Genomic DNA, 16,381 nt, shown 5'->3' with positions numbered 1-16,381 from the left:
TTAATAGTATAGATTGGTATACCTAAGCAATAACCATCTATAGAAATAGCAACGTAAGTCTCAACAAAAGAAAAAGCAGGGCCGGGGGGGGGGGGGAAGAGGATAGAGTGACAAATGAGGGCAAACAGAAAAACAAGAAAAAATGTGCCACTTCGATCAACCATATTTTTATATTTAAGACTATTAGGATAGCTTTGTGTCATTGTTGCTAGTTTTGAGATGTATTACTATCAACCCCCATTAGAATCTTCTATGTATTTCGTTACTAGTACACCAAATTGTAGGAACCCTTTGGCTTTTGTTTTATTAGTAGCTTGGTGAGTATTAACCCTAATGCAAAGAAAGTGAAAGAAAATCAAAAGACACAGAGCAAAGCGAAAAAAGGCGGCCCAACAAAAAAATATGAGAAAAATAGCTAAAAGCATGGTAGCAACTTTAAAAGTCCAAGGCAAGTGCAAAAAAGAAAATGTGCATTATAAATATAAAAGCGTACCCTAAACTTTTGTAAAAGAGTACCAAGCTCCATCCTGTGTAATTTGTAAATGTAAACGAGCATGGGTAAATAAACAATGTGAATAGGAAGGGAATAAGGAAAGAGGACCTAAGCTAAAATGGCTAGTCATGTAAAAAAGGGATGGGTGCCCAAGGAGGAGATACGACATGTATAAAAGGCAAAAAGTAAATGAAAAAGCTCATTTTTGTGTGTGGCCAAAACTTGCTCTCTTCTTCTTCTTCTTGCTTGTGCTTGTGCTTGAGAGAGGGAGTGAATGTGTGAGGGTGAGGGATTATGGTGGAGAAGCTCTCCATCTTCTCTTCTCTTCTTCTTATCTTTTCTTGTCTTGCACACAACAATGGAGCTTGGAGCTTGGAGTTTTAAGGATCGAGCTTGCTTAAGCTTGCACCTTAGATTGTGGAGCTACCGAAGAGCTTATGGGAGGAGACAACTCAATCGAGCATGGAGGTAAGCTCACTACACTCGTAGGTGTGAGAGTGCACACAGCTATGTGAGAGGTAGACATTGCACTTGGCTTGAAATGCTTGAAACAATAAGCAGTCCGTGGGACCAACAGATTCAAGTTTTGATACTTGCGCACTCCGAATTGAGCATTGAAGTAGGGTTTGCCCCGAACTGGTGCTTGAGATAAGTAGGAAGTGAGGAAGTCAAAGGGCATTTGATCTCCTTTGCAAGTAAGTTTTTTTTTTTAAAGATTTAGGTAAGTAGGTTGAAGTAGCTAGATGTTTACTTTGTGTTTTGGATGCATTAAGGTAGGAAGAAACAAGAAAAAGAAGGGAAGAAACAATAGGGTTACTATTGCTAAAACAAGGTAAAATAGGGAGAAAAAGGGCTTAAATGCATTAGCGGAGCAAAGAGAGAAAAGAGGGAAGTAAAAAGGCAAGAAACAAGGGTATTTAAGAGGCCAAGAAGAGGGGAGAAAGCTCATTTGTGTGTATTCAGTTTTTAAGAGAGAGAGCTATAGGGCAGTAACACAAATTTGCTTACTGATTCATATTCCCACATCCTCGAGCCCTACAAGTATGTTTTGAGTGTCATTTGATGCTTGTTGATCATAGTTAGGACCTTGCTTGCAATATTAGAGTAGGTGCTTGGAGTATTTAATCAATTTTTCACCGTTCAGAACCCCTAATGCTACACTCGGACATTGTCTGTGTACTCGGATAGCCTCGAGTGACTCAAACAATCTGAGTCACAATCCATTTAAATGACAACAAAACCGTTCGAGTCCAAGACTCAACCTCGGACCTTGAACCTCATTTGGTTGAGGCATCATGCTCAAACGAGCATGCAACTCGGACTCAGATGTCCAAGTCTACAACTCAAACACTCCAACTCGGACAAGTATTTAGAACAACATTTTTGGCACATCAAACCCATCCTAGGGCTGAGCCTAAGACCAAGCTAGGCAACACCCCTGTAGACCTGCAGGCACATAGAATGACTCGTAGAGTTGATAGATTTAAGAATCGCGACCTGACAATCCAAAAACGACTCTGATCACCAACCATGAGACACTTATCCCACTAGAGACTTGAATTAGCTAACCAAACCTGCTATCCCTCAAATCACGTATCTAGAATGTAGTAGAGACCAAAATAGACCATCAAGAGTGGTCATCACCCGTACGAAGAAGCTGTAATTAGCTGAAACTAATTGGAAAGAGTGTGATCTGCATTGCTTCCATTAAACTCGCAAACCACATCACTCAACCATATGAAGAAGCTGTAATTAGCTGAAACTAATTGGAAAGAGTGTGATCTGCATTGCTTCCTTAAACTCACACACCACATTACTTAAACACTTGGAGTGCACCGGAAAAGTAGAAAGCTTGATTTTACACGGTGCACATCAATAAGCACCACTCGAGCATTTGAGTGCATGTAACATTGAGGATTGTTTTGAATAACAAGGAACTCACACAAGATAATATAAGTTAACAAGCCCACTAGTAGGAGGAGACCCTCGAAAGCCAAATGAGTGACCAAGAAAACTAATCACTAAAGACTGAGAGGCTTGATTCATTGAGCCGCTTAGGGAGCAACAAAGGCCAGCACAATTAGGGATGCAACTTTACTCGATCTAATCAACCTGATCGATACCCTAGTTGCTTAGGAAATTGTCGATATGCCAGGAACTCGCATCAACCCTGAAGAATATGAACTCAACTCAACTAATATCCAACCCAGCTTGTAAACTAGTATGACATACAAACCAAAATAGTTCTTCATATTAAACCGACCGAGGAAATCATAGTCGATGTCGAGGAAGAGAGAAAGTTGGAAACAAAAGTGTTGCAAAGCATAGCCTCCTTACAACCAAGAGCAACGAGCCCAAAAGCTGAGACAATACATAGAAATACGTAAGGTCCAATGCATATTAGCTCTCACCACCAGCAAAACAAAACTAGGATAGGACCAAATGCTGAGAGAGAGAGAGAGAGAGAGAGCACTAGAGATGAATCTTACGTTGAGCAAGCTTCTTATGAAGCAACTCTTAGGTAATACAAGTGCAGAGCAAAGTAGAGCAACCCTGGCAACTATGTTGCTATCGAGGCTAGGAATCACCTCAAACTATGTTGCTATCGAGGCTAGGAATCACCCAAACTCTAAGAGCCAAACCAATATACATGCAGTTGCTAAGCAACTTGACAGGTATCAACTCAACAATGACCTGTACAGCTTTATAGAGCAGTTTAAGCAAGTATGCAAAGTGAATGACCTCGTGGACCTTGCTCAACATGCACAAGCTTTTAGACTTTGCCTACAATACAAAAGATGGATGTGGTATACTAGCCGAGATAATGTTGAGCATAATAATTTTAATAACCTAAAGAATCTATTCATCAAGAGGTTATCTATGGTGGGATACCCTGATAACCTCATTGTCAGATTGATGAATGTCAGTCAAAGGGACAATGAGGATATCTAAGACCACATCACTCATGTGTAAAGTCTCTTTAAGAGAATCCCAATGGTCAAATCACCCTAATAGGCAATTAGTCTTCATTGTATTCATAAACAGAATCCGAAGCAAAGCTTTACAAGGCCTTGCTGAGTAACTCAAACCTACAGAGGGACATGCTAGCTAGGGTCTTCGAAAAAACTATACATGTAGATGACTTGCTTAAGGAGAGAAGCTCAAGAGCCACAATTCAAGGTAGCACTACCTCCAAATCCTTAGAGAAAGGTACAACCATTAGCGAAAGATCCAACCAAAGCACATAGAATAAGGGAAAGAGTGTCGAGACCAGAGCCAGGAGTTGGCTGACATGAAGCTAGAGTTGGATAAGCTTTAAGAGATGATGAGGAGGCCCACATGACCTCACGTGCAATGCATGCATTGTGAAGGAAATCACATTCCAACCAAGTGCATGGATCCTAGATCGAGACCATGTGCTATGCAATAGGTTTGGACATGATGTGATGCATTGCCAATTTTGTTGAGATGATTCCCATACCCCAACCATACAATTAGCCATATTACTTAGGGAATAAGTCGCCAAACTTCGAAAGGGAAGCTCTATTAGCTCCCAACACCCAACGACTCAAAGCCTATTGTCCTCCCTAAGATGGACATCAACCCTACAAGGATACCTAAACTACTTGGACCCATTGTGATCCATCCCACCAAATGACACTCTATTACATTATGTAGAGGAGCCGAATGAGGACGAAGTAGACGTAAACCCTTACATCTCATACGACAAAGAGGGTAACCCCATCTTGATGGATTTCAAATCAGTACACTGGTGATGGCGTTAGGCAGGGGGAAGAGGTAGAGGTCTAGGAGGACAAAACCAAGAACTCGTTACTTGTGGTCACCCAGGGCATATCTCATCTCGCTACCCCAAAAGAGAGCAAGTCGATCAAGAAAAGACTAACCTAAGATGTCCAGAGTGCGGGATTACACACTTGTACGCTAAGTGCCCTAGGTGAAAAACCTCCACTAGTTCTGTAATCGTGCCATCTGTACCATTGGGGTTGTTTGAAATTGAGATACTGGATGGTGAGACCACGCCGATTCCATTGAATGTCATGACTTGAGTACAAACTAAGTAGGCTGCTATTTCATTACTAGGACCTAGCAACCTTGATGCAACTTCAATAGGGAAGAAGAGCCATAGGAGAAGGAGCAAGAGGGCTTAGGCAAAGGTTACGCTCAAGATAGACAATACCACCACATTACCTAAGGGGAAGCAAGTCATGGACGTAAAAAAACGGAAATATTTGCTTCTAAGACAACAAAAAAGGGGAGTGCCAAGATTGGGGAGTATCCCAACCTGAGGCACCAATTGAAAGTGGTAGATAAGGTCAAGAAATGGGTGAGAGAATCCCAAAAGCACCTAAAGGATATTGAATCCATCATTGAAAACAAGATCTATGAGCTCTCTAGCATAAGCAAACTAGTCTTGCTTACGTGAGTAAGATCTAGAGATGCATCCGCACCCCATGTAGTACTGCATAGACAAAGCATAGATGCCACAGGTAGGCAAACCACCCGAAATCATTGGCAAAAGAGCGTAGAGCCTGATGAAAAGCAAGAGGTTGGCAATCTTCTCACAACATTAATATCAATCCCATGCGACTCTACCTCTGGAAGAGCTACTCAGACAGTCCAAATCCTAGAGCACTGATTGCATGAAAGACATATAAAGAAGGCAAGACTAAAGCGCCTTATCCTCAAGATTTAGCCCTATAAATATATAGCTAACCATCTCTATATGCTAGGACGTGATGGGTTATTGTGAAGGCGCATGTGTGAGCATGAGATGCATGATGTACTTCTTGCTGAAGTGCATGGTGGAATTGCTGGAGGACACTTCACCACAGACACTATAGAATGCAAGGTGCTGCAATCTCAAGTGTGGTGCCCCACCCTATTTTGTGATGTAGCTAAGTTCGTGAAGCAACAACTTTACCAAAGGACCAAAATTCCCAGCCTAAGGACAAGATGGAGTTGACCCTAGTAATAGCATGACAACCCTTTGAAAAATGGAGAATCGACTTCATTGGGCTAATCAGCCCTATAGCATAGTACTCACATGCAAAGTACATAATTGTAGCGATGGATTATCTCATGAAATGGGAATCTTGGGCCACTAGGAAGAATGACGCTAGCACCACGGCCAAGTTCCTTTGGCAGTAGGTGATCTCACAATTTAGCTATCCCATCAAACTAGTTAGTGATTAAGGCCACACACTTCATTAATGAAGTGATTGCCCATTTACTATCCACCTTCTTGGTCTCCACCTTGTGCACGTTGACTCGGACAGTAAGCTTATGGTAGCATTATGGGCCTATAGGGACAGCTTATAAGACTGCCATTCAAACTAACCTATGGGACTGAAGCAATCCTGCTAGTGGAGTTCTTCATTCCAAGCTAATCCAAGAGAGATAGGATGGAAAGAAAGCGTGGACAAAATGTGTGGTAGAGTTAGAATGCCTACCCGACTCTTAGAGATAGGATGGAAAGGAAGCATGGATGGAATGCGTAGTAGAGTTAGAATGCCTATTGACAAACATGTCAAATAACACGACTTCGAGTAGGGCGACCTAGTGCTATTGTACTCAGTAAAGGGCCATAAGCAAAAGATGAAGTTCAGAGGATTGGGACCTTTCAAGGTTTGTAACATTAGTTGAACAACTGGCAATTTAGAGCTTAAGACTCTAGAGGGAGAGGGCATAGGCTTCTTTAATGGTAGTCACCTCAAGAAGTACTATCATCCAATGCATCCGTTGCATGAGCCTCTAATGTTGGAACCACCAGTGAACGTAAGAGTCACCACCATCACTAAGATAGAGGATAAGGATAAGGAAGTAGTAGCACCAGCCTAAGGAGGGGGTTCATGGCTTGTTCCACCCCACCAAAGCAAACTAGTCGCAACCCCCAAAGTAGACACACCCAAGGCCACTAAGTAGCCGCTCAAATGGGTACCCAAATGATAATCACCATCGTCTAGGAGCCAACCTTTACGAATTCATAATCCTAGAACCTCACGCCCTATGCCTAGGAAACAAAGCCGGTGCTATAGAAGCAAGCAAATAGCCAAGCCACGATGGGTCCCTAAAGCCCTATTGCATGCTCAAGGCTACTATGAAGGTAACAAATGGATTTGGTTGCTTAAGGCCACGAGTGGCACACATGTCCCTTAGACACTCCCTTCCGGCCCATCTCCATAAGACAATATGCCAGTTAGGAATGAGAAACCAATTGACCCAAAAGGTACCAAACCCATAGGACCACAATAGGTCTATTGACTAAAACTGCAGGCCTCTACACCAAAACTGACTCAACTTGACACTTCTCAGTGTCCCAACTGTTCCATAACCTAGAAAGTAGCGCACCAATTGAGCCGTGAGACCAACCCATCACACACATGGCAGACAGACACCCTACTGACTAGTCCTCCATGAAGCAAGTATCAGTTGTTGCTAAGTTATCTAGTCCACCAGTCAAACCCCAACCTTCCACACCCCTTAGACCCTCATATGTGAGTGAAGATCTATCCTTCATTCAGCCTCAGATCAACGCATTGCACAAGTGGCAAACAAACACCCTACTGACTAGTCCTCCATGAAGCAAGTATCAGTTGTTGCTAAGTTATCCAGTCTAGTCAAACCCCAACCTTCCATAGGCCTTAGACCCTCATATGTGAGTGAAGGTCTCTCCTTACTTAGGCCTCACACCTAGCCACGAATATGGGGGATGACTTGGTCACATGCATTAGACTCTTGGATGCCACCTTCACCATGGTTACTAAAAGCTATGAATGGTTGGATTTAGGCCTCTTAGATGAGCCATTAGCAGCAGATGTACACTTCTTACCATGCATCTGGGAAGAATATGAATTCATGTTGGTCAAGATTCCCACAGTAGCTAAGGAATTGATCACCAATGATATTTCTTGAGAGTAAGCTCTCAACAAACAATAGTTGATCACCTCCTATAGTAGGAGCAAAGTCTCTACAACAAAGCAAGAGCTAGAAGAGTTGAAAAAGCTAGCCAACTCTAACTCTTCCTTCATGTGAAAATAGTATGCTATCCATCTCCAATGGGAACAAGAGGACTGCCAAATTATGACCAATGCTGAGCAGAGAAGTGCAATCAAAACCTTCGAGTACAACCCAACCTATGTGGCTCCTACCTCATGTTGTAGGGTCTTGGCCATCACTTGCAATCAACCGTTAGAAGCTCATGTTATGGCCCACCCCTATTTGGATTGAATCTTGACTGAGGAAGAACTATACATTGCTAGCAGGATGAACTCCGGTGACTTCCTAACTAATAGACATTAGACTGTATGACATGGACCATTACGCCCACTTAGAGTATAACCCATAGCTCTATGATTGGATCATGAATAAATAGAGCCCATCCAACCGACACTTAATGCCCTTAACCCTTCATCCTCCAATACTAAGAAGGATCTTCATCATTCCCAAGGGGCAAGGGGGTAAAGTGGACAAGAAAACATGACTTGACCCTCAAACAGGATTTCAAAAGCAAAAAAGAATGATTAAAGTAAACTTGTACTTGAGGAAAATATTCATGAAATTCTTATTGCAATGTGTGAGCTGCTTGAAGCAAAAATTTTGATTATATATTTGAACATTTCATCGTTCCATAACATACATTTGTAATCCTCATATATTTTTGCAAAAAGTCATTTCAAGTGAGCTAATAGTGAGTTCTTGCATCATGATAGGAACCCAAGATGATAGGGCACCATGACAAAGGCAACAAGATTCCATTCTTAGAAGAGGAGCAGGCCGAATACAACTTAGCTGTGTTGCTGAAATGAGAGCCTTTAACTAGTTCAAATACAGAAGCATTCAAAACCTAAAAGACATGGTGATGGAGGAGTAGGCTATGAAACATATCATTGACCAATGTAACCTCAGCAAGTATCTGGAGAAGGTAGGCCAAGCCATCGATTACAGCACAAGTGCACAAAGTTCCTGCGATCCTTCGATGCCAACAACAATTGTGGCACAGTGAGGTGAGGCAAGGAGAAGACAGCTGAAGAGGCCCCATTGGCCCTTCCTACACCTAATGACATTAAGCCGGCTATTCCTAGGATGGACATAAACCCTACAGGTATACCTAGACCGCCTGGTACCTACATGACCCATCCACCGAGTGACGCTCTAGTCCACTATGTGGAAGAGCACAATGAGGAAGAGACTTACGTATACCCTTACGTCTCGCACGACGACGAGGGCAATGCAGTCCTTATGGACTATCAACCAGTACCGGTGATGGCATTAGGAAGAGGATGAGGTAGAGGCCTAGGAGGGCAGACACAGGATCCAATCATCTGTTGGACTTGTGGTCACCCAGGGCATGTCTCATTACGCTGCCCTGAGAGGGAGCAGCAGAATAGAGACAAAGCTGGCCTAAGGTGCGTTGAGTGTGGGATCACTCATCTCTTCGTTGGACTGCCCAAAGCGAAAAGCATCTTCGAGTTCAGCCAACGTGCCATCTGTCCCATTGGGGCTTTTGGTGTCAAGAACCTCGATGGGGAGGCCACACCTATCCCATTGCAGGTCATGACTTGTGCCCAGACGAAGCAGGCCAGCATATCACTGCCAGGGCCTAGCAACCTCAATGCAGCATCAATAGGGAAGAAGAGCCGTAGGCTGAGAAAGAAGAGGCCTAAAGCTAAGGTTGCACTAAAAACTGAGAATGCTACTACTCTGCCTACTGGAAAGAAGGTCACTGATGCAGAGGTAGAAACTTCAACCCCTAAGACGGCCGAAAAGGGAAGTGCTAAGGTAAGGGAATACCCACATCCGAAGCGCCAACTAGAAGCCATAGAGAAAGTGAAGGAATGGGTGAAAGAGGCCCAAGAGCACCTAAAGGACACTGAGCCCATCCTAGAGGACGAGATCAATGATCTCTCCAGTATAAGCACGCTAGTCTCACCCCCTCGACCAAAGTCGAGGGATGCGACCACACCATAAGCAGTACCGCTTAGGCTAAGTCTTGATGCTGCAGGCCCACAAATCAGTCATGGCCATTGGATGGGACAATCTGGATTAGGAGAGAGACGAGCAGCCAATGACATCCTTACCACACTGGTGACCACCCCTGTGACGCTAAGTCTGGGAAACTTGCTTAAGCAGCATCCCACCCTATGGCAAGACCTAAAACAGTGGGTTGAAGGATCACGAGAGCAAGATGCTGATCTGCACAACCAAGATGCAGAGACACAAATACTGACTCTGATGCTGCACTTTGTGCCAAAGTCCTTGCACATTAATGCCTTCTAGGAGGGCACCGAGATGCATGCAGTCTTATCGGTCCTAACCCTAGGCAACACAATGAGAAAGGGGATTGTGGACACAGGAGCTAGGATCAGTGTGTTTAGCCACGCAGTGCTTCAAACTTGGGAAAACCCACCTGTTGAGACTGCTAAGTTCAATGTCACACTAGCAAATGGTATGAGAGTGAAACCATTCGGGGTGCTAAAAAACTGGCCAGTGAAAATCGCAGGTGTCCAGTTCTCGGTTGAGTTTATAGTCATGAAGGGTGTGGACTATGATATCCTATTAGGCCGACCTTGGATGCGCAATGCCAGAGTCATCGAAGATTGGGGTAATGGCTTAATCTTCCTTGGCAATAGAACGGACGCCGTGAGGGCAGAGATGGACACCTGGAAGACCTCACCAGTCGACTTGGATGCCATCTCCGCAATGCTTAAAGGGAACGCTCAAGTCAAGAAGTCCTATGGACCCTTGACTAAGTACATTCCATGCCTAGAGGATGAGCGAGATTGGATACATGTCTTTGCTACAATCGACCTGCCATTCTCGAATCATGAGGCATACGAGCAAGCCATCAAGACAATCGGTAAGTCTAAAGACGCACCCTCCGTACCAGTTTGCATGATGGTAGGAACCCTTCAGGGAAGACCTAAACCTGTCACCTTCCAAGTGCCAAATAACAAGAGGGAACTTCAGGAGATTCTGGAATATTTAACGGGCAAGCCAGCTGGCAATCCAGCAGCAAACTTCAAACCACTCCAGGATCTCTTAGATGAATCCAAGTGGCAATGGACCAGGGTGCATGACTTGAACCTCATGTACAACTGGGCCCTAATCCCCGATCAAAGACAAGAGATAAACCAAGACCTAGGAGATGACTAGCAGTTTGACAAAGAGGACTCCAACGACAAATACAAAGACTGTCGATCTTTCAGGACGAAAGCGAGGGTGAGATGGATACCGTAGAATACGACACTAAGGGATGGGAAATAGAACAAATATGGGCAGACTCCAAGCTGTAGAAAAAGAGTGCCTTCAGGATAGAGCGAGGAGTCATGCGTATCGATTGTGATTGCACTTGGTTGGAACACGTAGGAGCCGTAGATTTCGATCAAGCAGGCCTAGCCCAATCCGGTATGACACCAGTGCTTAGGACAGACTCACCATCTGAGTTGCGACTACCAGGGGAGACCACCTCTTCTAGTGAAGATGGGGAGTTCAACTTTGAGTCGGAGGTAAGTTCAGATTGCGACCTCGAGATACCTAGGCCGGCCAAGACGAGACGCACCACGGGGGACCTACCCGTCCACTTGAGGCACAGACGGTTGAAAGAGGTAAGGATAAAACAACCTAGGGACACATGAACGGAAGAACAGAGAAAACCACAAGACCTCCCTAAAAGATTTACGAAATTCAAGAAAGGGGATAGAGTAGTGATCCTGTTGGGTGCCAAACATCAAGGGCAAACGAGTGAACTGATCGAGGGACCAACCAAGGTCAAGGAGGTGAACCTAACCCAGGAAGGGGAGACACCCCGACCAGTCTTCATTGCCGATGACTTGACTGAGGAAGAGGAAACGAGTCTTGTCGCTCTCTTGCGATAGTACATAGACGTATTTGCTTGGTCCTTAGAAGAGCTTAAGGGGGTAGATTCGAGTGTAGTGACTCATAACATACCCATGACACCAGATGCTACGCCGGTCAAGCAGCGACTGTACCCTATGAATCCAAAACACGCTCACATGGTCAAGGAAGAGATTGACAAGCTGATGAGAGCAGGACTCATTTACGAAATTGAGCACATGAACTGGGTATCGCCCATAGTCATTGTCATGAAGAAGAATGGAAAAATCAGAGTGTGCATCAATTACAAGAAGGTGAATGTTGCTACTAAGAGGGGCAACTATCCATTGCCGTACACCGAGCACATGCTTGAAAGAGTGGTTGGCAAGGAAGCCTACAGTTTTCTAGATGGCTTCTCGGGATGCAATCATGTGCAAGTGCATCCTGCCGAAGGTATAAGACTGCCTTCGCCACTGAGTGGGGCATCTTTGCTTACATAGTTATGCCCTTCAGGTTGACTAATGCCCTCGTCACCTTCCAACGCCTCATGTGCGCCATATTTAAAGACATGCTTCGCAAAGAGTTGGAAGTCTTCATATATGACTTACTCGACTTGCAGAGAACACTTAGATAAACTCCGAGCAGTCTTTGAGCGGTGTCGCCTATATCATCTCTCCCTGAACCAATGCTTCTTAGGCCATTCAGGATACTATCGACGGTTTGTGTTGAATTATGCGTTGATTGCCAGACCTTTATACAAGTTGCTGATTGTCTTTGAATGGACTGAAGCATGCCACCGAGCATATGAAGAGTTGAAGAAGGCTCTAACCACATCATCGATTCTACGAGCCCCAGATCAAACTATTACCTTCCACGTACATATCAATGCCTCGAATTTTGCTGTGGGGGCAATATTGTGCCAACCTGGCAAACATAACCTAGACTACCCAGTGAGCTTTGCTAGTAGAAAACTCACTGAGACAGAAATGAATTACTCGACGACAGAGAGAGAGAGGGCTTGGCCATGGTGTTTGCTGTGAAGAAATTCTAACATTATCTATTGGCTACACCCTTTACCTTCTTTGTGGACCATCAAGCGTTGCTATATCCAGTGAATAAACCTTGCGCTATAGGACGCATAGTTCGGTGGCTCCTTCTGCTTTTGGAGTTTGACTTCTCCGTGGTTGTACGAAAAGAAAAACAACACTACATGGCTGACCATATGTCACGCATCCCCACGGGAGAGGCCGCTAGAGAAGGCATTGCCAATGAATTGCCAGACGCCCATCTCTTTAACCTTTCCAGTGAGAGAGATTTATTTAAGGCTGATCTAACGCCATATTGGGTAGATGACATAGTCCAAGTGCTTGAGCACGACTGCCTGAGTGACGGATAGAAAAGGCAAGACTTAGGCAACTCATCCTCAAGATCCAACCCTAGCAGTTGATAGCACGCCAGCTATATCAACTAGGTCAAGATGGACTGCTGCGTAGATGCGTGTGCGAGCATGAGATGCATGATGTACTCTCAGAGGCGCACAGTGAAATCGTTGGTGGACACTTTAGCGGAGACACGACAGGCCGCAAGGTGTTGTAGTCTCAACTATGGTGGCCAATGCAGTTTCATGATGCAACTCAATTCGTTAAGCATTGTGACGAGTGTCAGCAGCGGACAAAGGTCCCGATTCTCAAGGATCAAATAGATTTGATCCTAATCATTGCATGACAACCCTTTGAAAAATTGGGAATTGACTTCATAGGACCCATCAGCCTAACTGCACAATATTCATAGGCCAAATACATCATTGTGGCCACAGACTACCTAACGAAATGGGCAGAAGCGAGAGCGACACGAAAGAACGATGCTAAAACGACTGCAAGTTCTTGTGGGAGCAGGTGATTCCACGATTCAGTTCCCCCATCGAACTAGTCACTGACAAGGACACACACTTCATCAATGAAGTGAAAGCGCATATTCTATCCACCTTTCTAATTATCCATTGAAAATCTTCTCTATACTACCCTCAAGCAAACGGCCATGCGGAATCCACGAATAAGATTCTTGTAAACGTCATGACCAAAGTAGTCTCTGCTTCGTGCAGCGACTGGGATAACAAGCTGATGGCAGCCTTGTGGGCTTACTGTACAGCTTATAAAACGGCTGTCGGTCAGACTTCCTTTAGGTTGACCTATGGAACTAAAGCAATTCTCCTTGTAGAGTTCTTTGTTCCTAGCATGAGAATAGCACTTCAGGAACGATGGGAAGGAAAGGAGGCATGGACGCAACGTTTGGTTGAGCTCGAAGGCCTCTCAGAAACTCATCTTCTAGCCACTCACGCACTCATATGTAAGAAGGCACGACGCAAGAGCTGGTTTGACAAGCATGTCAAGTAGTGTGATTTTGAACAAGGAGACTTAGTACTCCTATACTCAGTTAAGGGGCATAAGCAGAAAATGAAGTTTAGAGGTCTTGGACCTTTCAAAGTTCGTTCAATCAGCCGAATTGGCAACGTTGAGCTCGAGACTCTAGATGGCGAGGGCATAGGCTTCTTCAATGGCAGTCGTGTCAAGAAGTACTACCCTCCCACATATCCTCTGCATGAGCCACCAATGTTAGAATCCCATGTTAAAGTACGAGTAGCCACGATCACTGAAATGGATGATGAGGATGAGGAAGCCATAGAACGTGCATACCTACACATCACGGGTCACTGCCAAGCGAACATGTGCTTTCAAGGCCTTGATCGACAAGGGAGCAGACTTCAATGTCTTAACTCACAATCATTGGATCCAACTGGGCAAACCACCACTACAGCCGACCAATGCCAAATTAAGCCCATATGGGGGCCGGCTATATGTACATCTCGGCAAGTGCAGGGCCGCCGTTTCTATCGAGTTTGAGATTGTACCAATGATCTTCTACGTGTTGCCAAATGCTAAAGACGCATGCACGGAATTGCTGCTAGGGCGAACCTTCAGCAAGGGCTGCTCAACCTCGTATCCACCTCACCATATAGGCAACGTTCCCATTGTTACAACCTTCAGCAAGGGCTGCTCAACCTCGTCAAAGTCTGCAAGACCACCAGTAGCAATGTTAGCAGCCAAGTCTAAGGAGGGGGGTAGTGCTCAGCCACCGCCCACCGAATCTCTAGAATCGCCGCTCACAGCAGCAAAGGCTAAGGTCCAGCAGCCTAGGCTTCAATGGAGGCCTAAGCAATCGCAACTGCCACCTAGGAGTCGACGCTCACATCCTCATAACACTAGAAACTCTAAACCTAGGAGGCCAAGGCGCAGTTACAGAAATCGACACATGATCAAGCCAAGATGGGTCCCTAAATCCCTCTTGCATGCACAAGGCTACTATGAGGAAAATGCTTGGATATGGATCCCTAAGGCCTGCACGACCGAAGGCACTACTCGCATGCCACCCTCAAGTTTGATCACACCAAGCCCCATAAAACCTCAAAGCTAGAAGTCGCATCGCTTTCAAGACCCATATCCATCAAGCTCATCCGTACATACGCCCAAGAAAGTTGAACAAGCATATCGGCCCAAACGACAAACACTCACAAGAATCAACACCCGATAGAGCCGCTCAGACTTCCCTAATCCATACTGAAGGCAGCAGTTTGCCAGACGTCACTGCTACTACCCCAGCCCTAATTCAAGAGGTCCAACCACAATCTCAAGAACACCCGCAATTGCAACTATTTGTTGTCAAAGGCTCTAGTTCTATCAAACCCCAACTGCCAAACAACAGGCCTTCGACCCCCTTATGAGCGGAAATCATTCTTAACAGTGGCCGCCAATCTGGCTGAGGACACAGAGGAGGATGTGGTTGATTGCATTAGACAACTCGATGCCACTTTCATGTCATTAGCTCTGAGTTATGATTTCTTGGATTTAGGCCTACTGCAAGAACCCTTTGCAAATGAAGTTCGAACGATGCCTTGTTCTTGGGAGACATTTGAATTTGCATTCACAAAAGCCTCTAACTCCGTTGCTGAATTGCTCACCAACGAGATATCCAAAGAGCAGGCCATCAAACAGTGCCTCATCACGTCCTATGATAAATGAACCACTTCTGCCATTATTGACCAAGAAATTGCAGAATTATTAAGACTTGCTGATATTGAATCCCCATTCTTAAGGCATTGATACACTCTTCAATTGCAATGGGAAGTTGAAGGATGCCAAATAATGACCAACATTGAGCAGCACCGCACAATCAAAACAGCAGAGTACGATCCCACTTATGTCGTGCCAACCTCGTATAGAGTGTTAACCACTCTTCGTGGCCGACCCATGGAAGAGCACATCAAAGGACACCCTTACCTCGATCATCTATTGACTGAGGAAGAGTTACATATTGCTAGCCGTGTCGATTCTGGTGGCTTCCTAACAAATGTTCTCACATACATCACACACGTAGGCATTCGACCCTTTGATCTAGACAGTGTAGCTTAGTTAGAGTACAATCCCAATTTCTATACTTGGCTCCTACATAGGTAGATCCTAGACCACATTGCAGAATGCCCTTGACCTCCTAACTTTCAATCCTAGGAAGGATTCTTCTCAAGTTGGAAGGGGAGGGGGGTAAGGTGAATCAAACCAAAACCAAGGAAAATCAAGCAAATGCATAAACACGTAAAAAACGAGTGAGGTAGGAAAATGGCACGAGAACTTTGAAATAAAGGGAAAAAAAGTTAGATCTGAAGGGAAGAATCTACATTGAATTTTAATGCTTTCATTCAATAAACACATAGAGTCTTTCTTTTCCAACAAATTATTATTTTGAAAACACTAATGAAAACTTGGGTTTATGACAAGAACGAAAGATGTTGCAGCAAGACCATGCCCACCGACTCCCATTCACGGAGGAGGAAATGATGCAATATCGCATCACCCTAGAAAATTGCGCCTAGAACCAGCTCAAATTTCGAACCATCTATAACATAGAGGGTGTGGTGGCCAAGGAGGAAACAACCAAGAGAGTAGTCGAGCAGTGCAACCTCACAAAGTACATTGAGAAATT

The sequence above is a fragment of the Lygodium microphyllum genome, chromosome 10, assembly GCF_053477565.2.
Source record: "Lygodium microphyllum isolate KBCC chromosome 10, Lygodium_microphyllum_v1.1.10, whole genome shotgun sequence".
NCBI lineage: Eukaryota > Viridiplantae > Streptophyta > Polypodiopsida > Schizaeales > Lygodiaceae > Lygodium > Lygodium microphyllum.
The sequence above is the reverse complement of the archived record's forward strand: the minus strand, read 5'-3'. Positions refer to the sequence as shown.